General features: G+C 33.7%; 1 non-coding gene across 1 annotated transcript; it reads right to left on the bottom strand.

Annotated features, from left to right (window-relative positions):
• Positions 1 to 9510: 9510 nt before the first annotated feature.
• On the bottom strand, positions 9511 to 9581 carry TRNAL-UAA (transfer RNA leucine (anticodon UAA)). Its single transcript has one exon. It is a non-coding gene; the product is annotated as a tRNA-Leu (tRNA).
• Positions 9582 to 11105: the final 1524 nt, after the last annotated feature.

Here is an 11105-nt window from a genome sequence, read left to right on the forward strand (position 1 = left end):
GATTTTGGTAGGAGGTGTTTTCCTAGACCTTACACTCAAAGTACAAGCAATGAAAGTAGAAATAGATAAATGGGAGCTTCTAAAGATTGAATACTTTTGTGCATCAATAGGAGACAATATTTGGAAACCACATATCAGATAAGGGTTTGCTATCAAAAATACATAAAGAGATCCTATAACTCAATGACAGAAAGACAAATAATCCAATTAAAAATGCACAAAAGACATGGATGGACACTTTTCCAAAGAGAAATACAGATGGCTTAAAAGTATATGAAAAGATGTCCAACTTCACTATTAAGGAAATGCAAATCAAAACCACAATGAGATAGCATCTCACATCTGTTAGAATATCCATTTTTTAAAAACAAAACAAAACAGAAAACTATAAGTGCTGGAGAGTATGTGGAGAAATAGGTATATTTATTCACTATTGGTGGGAATATAGAATGGTACAGCTGCTCTGGAAGGCAGTTTTGTGGTTCTTTAGTAAGCTAAGAATAGAATTGCTTATGATTCAGTGATGTCATTACTAGGTTTATACTCACAAGATCTGAAATCAAGGACATAAACATATTTTCACTCTGATGTTTATAACAGCATTATTCATAATTGGCAGTAGATGGAATCAGCCCCAAAGCCCATCAACAGTAGATAAACAAACTGTGGTATGCACATATGATGGGATATTATGCAGCTGTAAGACAGAATAAAGTCATGATGCATGCAGCAATATGGATGAACCTTGAGAACATTATGTTGAATGAAGTAAGCCTGAAAGAAAAGACAAGTACTATATGATCTTACTTATATGAACTAATTATAATGAGCAAATTCTGAGAGTTAAACTTGAGATCACAGGCTATCAGAAGACAGAAAGAGGATAGAGATTGGGCATTTGATGCTGAAGGATTAAGGAATGTTCAGCAGGATTGAGTGTAAAGATCCGGAAATGAATAGCACAGTAATATCTCATCACAGCACAATATTCTAAGTATAGTGAACAAAGCTGAGTATGAGTGTGGTTGAAAGAGGAAGGCTGGGAAGGAAAAATAGAGGATAAAGACTGGAACTGTATAACTTAGCAAAACCTAAAGTATATGATGATGGTGATTACATGTACAAATATAAGAATGTTTTTATATGAGGGATAACAAATGAATGTCAACATTTCAAGATGTTGAAAAGGGTACGGCATATAGAAAATAAAATCAATTCAAAATAGGGTCTATAGTTAACAGAAACTTTGTAATATGTTTCCATTGATGTAACAAAGGCAATATACAAAACTAAAAGTCAATAAGAGGATAAAATAAGGGAAAGGTATGGAATTCTTTTTTTTAAACATTTTTTCTTGTGAAATATATATACAAAAAGCAATAAATTTCAAAGTATATTTAATAAGTAGTTATAGAACAGATTTCAAAGTTTATAGTTATAGTTCCAGAATTTCATGTTTTTTCTTATAACTGTGCAAAGATACTGGAGATTAAAAGGAAATATCAATATAATCATTCAATAATCACACTCATTTGTTAAATCCTAACTTCTCTGTTATGACTCCTCCTTCTCCTTTCATCTTTTTCCCAGTCTTTAGGGATATTTGGGTTATACCCATTCTAACATTTTTAATGTTGAAAAGAGATGTCAACAATATGGAATAAGGGTTGGAACTAGCTGATGCTCTTGGAGTGACTGGCACCTCTGGATTTCAGGATTTATCTGCCCTAGGAACTATCTAAATAAACTTAGTGCCTGAAAATTTTGTAGGATCTCAGATAGAGCCCTGTGTGTTGTTTAGGATTAACAGGAATTCTGTTGGTTGGTGTTTGGCAAATGTGGCACTTAGCAATATCTAGCTGAAGCTTGCATAAGAGTAACTTCCAGAAGAGTCTCTTAACTCTACTTGAACACCCTTATCCACTTATATGTTGTTTTGTTACATTTCATTTCTCCCTTTTGTTCAAGATGGCATTGTTGATCCCACAGTTCCAAGGTCAGTTTCATTCCTGGTAGCCATGTCCCACATTGCCAGGGAGACTCCTACCCCTGGATGTCAAGTCCCAGGTAAGGGGGAGGTTAATGCTTTCACTTGTGCAGTTGGACTTAGAGAGAGAGTGAGCTCACATTTGAGCAACAAAGGAGGTTTTCTGAAACTAACTCTTAGGCATAATTATAGGTGGGCTTAGTTTCTCCGCTACAGAAATAAGTTTTATAAGAGCAAGCCTCAATATCTAGGACTTGGCCAGGAATCAAATTCTTGTTGTTGTTGTTTTCCCTTTTTCTTTTATTTTTATTCTTCATGTTTTCCCTTTTTCTTCTTTCTTTGTAGAAATGGAAATGTCCTCATATACAATGCAGTGGTGAACGCACAACTATGTATTATAATGGAAACCATTATTTGTTTACTGAAGATGGATTGTAAGGTGTGTGAATAAAACAATTTAAAAATAAACAGAAAGTTTAAAGGGGTGGAGAAAATGTGGAGAGAGAGATGTACCCAATCACTGCGTGTAAGGAAGTAGAATGGAGCAGCTCTTCTAGAAGATAGTGTAGTGATTCCACAAGAGGCTGTACGTAGGACTGCCATATTATCCTGCAACCCCATTATTAGATATGTACTTGGAAAAACTGAAAGTAGGAGCATGAATGGACATTTGCCTACTGGTATTTATGGTGCATTATTCATGATTGCTAATACATGGAGGTGGTCTATGGGTACATCAACTGATTAATGGAAGGATAAACTGTGGCATATTCACATGATGGAACATTGAACAGCTTCAGAAAGGAATGAACTTGTGAGGCATACAATTAGGTAAATAAACCTTGAGGACATTATGTTGAGTGAAATAACCAGAAATGAAAGGACAAATATTGTATGCTATCACTAATATAAAACTATAATGACCAAACTTTGAGAATTGAATTTGAGAGCATAGTTTATCCTAGGATGGAAACTGGACAGAGATTGGGCAATCAATGATCAAGGAGTATAGAATGTCCAATAAGATTAATTGTAAAGGTTGTTAGATTGTAAGGTCTTATAGCAGTCACATTAAGCTCTAAGTTTTAATTGTTACTCTGAGTTGTTGGGAATCATATCCCAATGAGGTACATGACTCTCAGGGATGAACCTGGCCCTGGCATCATGGGGTTGAGAATGCTTTCTTGACCAAAAAAGGGAAAAAAATGAAACCAAACAAAGATTCGGTGGCTGAGAGCTTTCAAATAGAGTTGAGAGGCCATTCTAGAGGTTATTTTTATGCAAGCTTCAGCTAGATATTAAAAATTGCCACAGTATAACCAAGTCCCAAACAACAGTATTCCTGAAAACCCTAAAGAATACCCTAGGTTCTATCTAAGATTCTATAAAAGTTTTATTTTCTAAGTTTATTTTTCTAGAAACTTAAGACCTCTGGATTGTTCTTATGTCAGACAAGCTTTGAAACCAAGAGTTAATAGACTCTTCAAGACCATCAACCAGTGTCATTCCTCTCTCCCATGAGGTCAACACTCATTTTCAGCAAAAAGAAGTTAACAGGGCAGGCCACTGTGGCTCAGCAGGCAGGAATGCTTGCCTGCGATGCCAGAGGACCTGGGTTCGATTCCCAGTGCCTGCCCATGTTAAAAAAAAAAAAAAAAAAAAAAAGAAGTTAACATTACCATTGGCCAGATATCCCTCAAGATTGAATGATCAAATGAGAAGGAGGAGGTGTAAATGAGAAATTAGGATTTAACAAATTATTTTAACTACTGACTCATTATATAGTTTTTTTTACTTTCTAGTAAATTAAAAAGCCAAAAGTAAATACCTGAAATTGTTGACCTTTAATCCAGTAGACTTGATCTTTGAAAATGATTGTATAATTTATATAGCTCTTATTATGTGATTATAAAAACTTTGTAACTGACTCGCCTTGATCCAGTGTATGCGTAGATATATATGTATAATACATTACAATGGGTATATAATACATATGTCATATCCTTAATATTATTTTAATGATTTTTCATCAATTGTAACAAATGTAACTACTGTTAATACAATAGAATTACAAAAAAGTGTTATCATCAATTGTATCAAATTTTCCACACCAATGCAAATGTAGTGGTGGGGTAATGTATGGGAATTCTGTATTTTATGCATGGTTGGTCTCTAAACCCCTAGCCTCTTTACTCCTTTTTGTTTTAATTTAAAAAGACACATTAACAATTTTAAATACAGAAAAATAGTCAAAGGGGTGAAATTTTTTCTGGAAATGAATCTAATATCTTTTAAATTCAACCAGAAAATGTACAGTTTTTGCAGAAATGAATTAAAATATTAGAAAACCATTTGTGTAATTTATCACATGGAGTTAAATGGAACTATTTGATCATTGTAAGGAGATACAGAAAGATCAGTTAATAAAATTAATAATTGGTTCATCAAAATAAGACTCAGTACACTAAAAAAAGGGAACTGCCTTAGAATTTATCTATCAAAATCATCCTTAATTTTGAAGTACTAGAAATCATTAGTCCAAATGAATACAGAAATAAGTCAAGGATGATGATTCCTATCACTATATTTATTCAAATTTTGCTGAAGATCTCAAACAGCACAATTAGTGACAAGAGTAAAGAAAGTAAAAGGCTGAAGTATTTGGAAATGAAAATCAAGTCTGTTATTCACTGAGGATTATCTGGATTGAAAATTCAAAATAACATGGTAAAATATTTAAGAAGTAATGAAGTTTCAACAAGCTTGCTGGTCTGAGATGAATCTATGCAAATTTATACTGCCCTAATATATTGGCTATGATGATGATTTTTCCAAATTTCATTTATAAATTTGACCAATATCAAACAGTTTGAATTTTCTGAAACTTTACAAACTGATTCTAAAACATATTTGAAGAATCAGCCCATAGAAAATGAAGACTTATTTTGACTTACTGCAGTTATGACTTGTAAACCTTGGTAGTTAAAATGTTTGATATTGTCCCCAGAATAGATAAATAAACTAATGGAATAAAATAGTGGGCTCAAAAGTTACCCAAATATTGGGTACTGTTAAGGATTGAATTGTGCTCCCAAAAAGATATTTTCAAGTCCTAATCCAGTTTTTTTTAATATGATCTGCTTTGAAAATAGGATCTTTGATGATCTGTAATTAGTTAATACGAAGCCAGACTGAATTAGAGTGGGCCCTCATCCAATATGACTGGTGCCTTTATAAGGAGGGAGAATTTGGACACAGAAAGTCAGAGAAGACCACCAGGTGATGGAAGTATTATGCCACAGAATGCCATGGATTGCTGGCAAACCACCACCAGAACCCTATAAACTTCAGAGGGAATGTGAAATCAACAGCCTGATTTGGATTTTTTGCCTCCAGAACTGTGAGACAATACACTTCCATTGTTTTAGGGCACCCAGTTCGTGGTACTTTGAAATGGCAGCTCTAGCAAACTAAGGTACCTGGAATGATGACTGTGTTGGGCACAGATCTTATTTGCCTTCTCTGATTCTTTTCTCTTCTTTTTCTCTTTTGCTTGGCTGGTTGGCATTCTTTTCCCACCAGTTTGTCTTTCTTGGACTGGGATAATATCCTGGAATGAAGCAGGTTGAGGAATATTTCGTAAATAAACCACAAAAGGCAATGCTTAAAGCAAAAATTTGACACATTTGGATACATTAAAATTACACCTACAGATAGACATAAATATAGATATATGACAAATAGATGGATAGATGGAGAATTTTCTGACCAGAAAAAAATTAGACAAAGGATTGTTATTATATAGAATAGAGAGAGGGCTTCTCTAAATCAAAATCAATAAACTACAATCCAGTGTGTCAGCACTGGAAAGTTTGAGACTAGGTCACATTCTGCATGTATTTTGAAGGTTGAATCAACACGTGTCCTAACAGACAGGGTGTAGGGTATAAAATAAAGGCAGAAGTCAAAGATGACTGTGATTGAGCAACAGAAAGGGTGGGATTACTATCAATTCTTCAGAAGGCTCTCAGTGAAGCAAATACATGGGGAATCAGGATTAGAGGTTTGGACATGTAAAATCATAGATGTCCATTAAACATTTCAGAAGAGATGTCAAGTAGACAGATATATTAGTCAGAACTACAGGAAGAGGTCTGAGCTGTACCTATCTGGCTGACAGTTGTTAAATGGTTGGTATTTAAAAGCATTTGATGGGAAGAACTCCCAAAAGGGTACAGCTGGAGAAGAGCATGCTACAGGGACTGAGGATATGTCAACATAGAGAGGCTGAGACCAAGAGGAAAAAAATAGCAAAGGGAACTGAGACTAAACGAACTCTGTGGATAGGAAGAAAATAAGAGTGCAGTGTTCTGGAAGCTAAATTACCTATCCAGCAGAAAATTTTGGTGATTTATGAAGAACAATGAGGAATAAGGAATGACTCCTGTATCAGGAAGACTAGAAATCACTGATGATCTTGACAAGAAGACTCTCAGTGTAGTGATATATGTGAAAACTTGATCAGAGGATTTTAGGAGAAAACCAGATAAGAGGAGTTGGAGACAGGAAGAACAGACAACTCTTTCAAGGAGGTTTACATCAAATGAATAGCAAAATATGAAGGGAATTGGGGTCAAGATACTTTTTTTAATGTAAGGAAATGATGTTATGATTATGTATTTATAGAAATGATCTAGCAGACAGTAGAAAAATCAGTGGCAAAGAAGAGACTATGGAAACTTGCTAACTGGCTGTGGACTCTAAGTAGGATTACCAAAGAAAGGATGAATAATAAGGAAAGAAGGCCATTAAAATTTGGTAGGATTAATATATTGGAGGCAACACGGGGGTCAAAATAATATCGAATGGCTTATTAGAGAAAGTTATTTTGAAACATCAGAAGTGGTGGTCAGATAGAGAGGTACATGAACTTGGAGTATGTTATTGGAAATTTTAAGTTCTCTGGTATGCCTATGGGAATGAATGGGTAAGGAGGGTGGGAAACAAGTTCATTGGAGAAGGGGTGTGGAAAGAAGGCAACCTATCTACTTATTACATCACCAAGAATTCAAGCAGAATTGGAAGAGTCAACATGGTTGCAAATAAAGGAACATGTTTCGGGAGTCTAATAGCAGCCTCCTATGTTTTATTTTTTTATGTTTTGTAGTTTTAGGTTTTACGTGTAGGTCTATGGTCAATTTTATATCTTTTAAGTAACGAGAGGTGTAGATCAACAATATTTTTCCTCCTATGGATATCCACTCTTTCCAGCAACATTTACTGAAAAGATTATTCTTTCTCCATGAAACTGTGATTGCCCTTCTTCAAAAATTAACTGAATACATGTGTATGTCTATTTTTCTGGGCTCTCAATTCTATTTCATTGTTCTATTTGCCTATCAACATAGTAAGTCTGGAAGTTAGATATATACTCTTTGTTTCAAAGTTGTTGGGCCATTTTAGATCCTTTGTACTTTCATATGAAATTTATAATAAGCTTGCCAATATTAAAAAAATCCCTACTTGGACATTTATTCAAGTTGCATAAAATTATAGATCAATGTTCAGGGGAACTGCTATCTAAACAAGATTGAGTATTTTAATTAATGAACATGATATTGCTCAACTTATTTACATCTTATTTAATTTCCCTCTCAAATGCTTTATAGTTTTTTGATGCTATTGAAAGTGGTAATGTTATTTTAAAATTCTATTTCCAATTGTGCATTGCTGGGACATAGAAATACAATTCCTCTTTGTGTATATTAACCTTGAATCTTGTAACCTTTCTAAATCCACAAATTATTTCTGGCATTGTTTTTCTAGATTGCATAGAAAATCTTATGTCTGTGAATAAAGACATTTTTACTTATTCCTTTCTAATCTTAATGCCTTTTATTTCTTTGTCTTGTCTTATTGCACCTGCTAGAAATTTAGGTAGAAATTTGAATAGAAGTGGTGAAAGCACAGATCATTTCAGTGTTCCTCATTCTAGGAGGAAAACATCCAGTCTTTCGGAAATAAGAATGTTGGTAGTCTTGGGTTTCTTGTAGATGTAGATGTCAGGTTAAGATAGCTCATGTCTACTCCCAGTTTTCTGAGAAGTTTTATCAGGAATTGGTATTGTATTTTATTAAATGCTTTGTCTACCTTTATTGAGTTTCTCATATTGATTTTGACCTGTTAATACGGTTAATTACATTAATTGATTTTAAAACATTAAATCAACCTTGATTCCTGGAATAAACCTCACCTGTTCATGATGTATTATTTTTGTGCATTGCTGGATTCAATTTGCTAAAGTTTTGTTAAGAAATTTTGCATCTGTATTCATGATGGATATTGACCTGTAGTTTTCTTTTCTTATAATTTCTTTGTCTCATGTTGATATAATACAGGTTTCATAGAATAAATTGGGATAATTTCCTTCTGTTGAATATCTTGATGGAATTTGTATAGAATTGCATTAGTTCCTCCTTAAATATTTTGCAGAATTTACAGATCAAGTCTTCTGGGCCTGGAGTTTTCTCATCGGGAGGTTTTAAATAGAAATTTGATTTCTTTCATTCTTCAGTGAAATTTGGCAATTCATATTTTTCAAGGAATTAGTTCATTTTATCCAAATTGTGGCATAAAATTGTTCATAATATTCCTTTAATCTCTGTAGAAACTTTGGTATTAGTCAAGTTTCTCCTGTGTGTGTGTAAGTGTGTGTAACTATTAAAAGATTTATTATAGGCATTGGCTTATACGACTGTGGGAATTTGCAAATTCAAATTCAGTAAGGCAGGCCTTAAGTTGGGAAGTTGGGAACATTGATGAATGCATCAGTTAATTCCGTAGGAGAAGCTGGCTGGCTAAAGTAGAGATAGAAATTCTTTTTTAATGCTGAAATAATCAGTTCTTCTTTTAAGGCCTTCAAATGATTTGCTGAGACTCCTCTTATCGTTGAAGGTGATCTCATTTGTTGATTGTAGATGTAATCAGCTATAGATGCAATCAACTGACTAATAATTTAAATATAGAAAATACCCTCCCAGAAGCAATCAGTCTAGGGTTTGCTTGATCAATCATCTGGACACTATAACTAATGCAAGTTGACACATTAACTTAATCATCACAGTTAAGGATCTCCTTCCTGATATAATCATTTGTGCTTTCTTATGTTTTCTTAATTAGTCTGGTAAGAGGTTAATGAATTTTGTTCTTTTCAAAGAGCCAGATTTTTGTTTCACTAATTTTTTTCTACTGGTTAGTCTTCCCATTTCATTGCTTTCTTCTCTGATATTTTACTATCTTGATTTCTCTATCAATTTTGGTTCATCTTTCCTTTTTTTTCTAATTTATTAAAGTGGAGCAGAGGTCATTGATTTGAGATCTCTCCTTTTTTCTAACATAGGCCTTTAATGTTATAAATTTTCTTCTAAGTACTGTGTAGCTGCCTCTCATACATTTTTAATGTGCTGCTTTTACTATCATGCAGTTCAAAATAATATTATTTTTTTTTGCGGGGGGGGGGGGGGTGCATGGTCCAGGAATCAAACCTGGGTCTCCTGCATTTAAGGCTAGCATTCTACCACTGAACCACCCATGCACCCCCCAAAAAACATTTTTAAAATTTTATCTTTGACCCAGGATTTTCCAAATAACTTTCCATTATTTATTTGTAATTTAATTGAATGGTAGTCAGAGGAATACTTTCTCTCACTTGAACCCTCTTAAATTTATTGAGATTTGTTTTATGAACCAGAATATAGTCTAAACTTTGTAAATGTTCCATGCACACTTGAAAAGTGCATTTGTTCTTGCTGTTGATTATTGGAGTGTTCTATAAATGGCAATTAGATTAAGTATGTTGGTAGTGTTCTCCAAGTCTTCTATACTTTCACTGACTTACTGTCTTCTTTTTCTATCAATTATTGAGGGAAGTGGATTCATCTACTTCCACTTGGAGTTTTATCATTTTTTTTGTTCAATGTGCTTTGAAGCTTTATTATCCAGTGCACACAAATTTATTTTTTTTAAATTTCCTCTTGTTTAATTGACACTTTTTTCATTATCAAATGATCTTCTTTATTCCTGGTCATATTTTCTGCTCTGAAACTTACCTAGATATTAAAATAGCCCCTCTCATTTTATTTTTTTAATTTTAATTTTTAAAAAAAATTTATTATTTTATCATCACAAATGACATTTTTTCTTTTTTGTGAAAAATAGCATATATACAAAAAAGCAATAAATTTCAAAGCATATCGCAACAATGAGTTGTTGAGCAGATTTCAGAGTTTGGTATAGGTTACAATTCCACAATTTTAGGTTTTTACTTCTAGATGCTCTGAAATACTGGAGACTAAAAGAAATATCAATATAATGACTCAGCAATCATACTCATTTGTTAAACTCAGCCTTCTCTGTATAACTCCAACATCACCTTTGATTTTTCTCCCACTCTTCAGGAATATTTGGGCTATGTCCATTCTAACTTTTCCATGTTGGAAAGGGTTGTTGATAAATGGGATAGGGGGATGGAGCTAGTTGATGTTCTGGAGAGGCTGGCCCCTCTGCATTTCAGGACTTACGTGGTCCAGAGACCTATCTGGAGGTTGTAGATTTCTGGAAAGTTACCCTAGTGCTTGGAATCTTTGTAGAATCTTAGGTTTGCTTAAGGATTGGCAGGAATAGTTTTGGTAGGCAGTTGGCAAATTATGATAGGTAGCAATTTCTGCTACCTGAACTGAAGCTTGCATAAGAGTGACCTACAGAGTCACCTCTTGACTGTATTTGAACTCTATTTGAACTGTCTCAGCCACTGATACCTTATTTGTTACACTTCTCACTTTCTTTTGAACAGTTAGCTTAATACTTATATATTTTTTCTTCAATGATTTTTATTGAGATGTAATCATCTAAAGTGTAAAATCAGTGGTTCACAATATCATCATAAAGCTGTGCAGTCATCATTACAATAGATTTTTGAACATTTTAATTATTCCAGAAACAACAATAATGAAAACAAAGATAAAAAAGAATACCCAAAACAGCCCATAACCCCTTTGTTTATTTATTTTTTATCTTATTTTCTTATTCATCTGTCCATACACTGGATAAAAGGAGTGTG

This window comes from Tamandua tetradactyla, chromosome 7 (genome assembly GCF_023851605.1).
Source record: "Tamandua tetradactyla isolate mTamTet1 chromosome 7, mTamTet1.pri, whole genome shotgun sequence".
NCBI classification, from domain to species: Eukaryota; Metazoa; Chordata; class Mammalia; order Pilosa; family Myrmecophagidae; genus Tamandua; species Tamandua tetradactyla.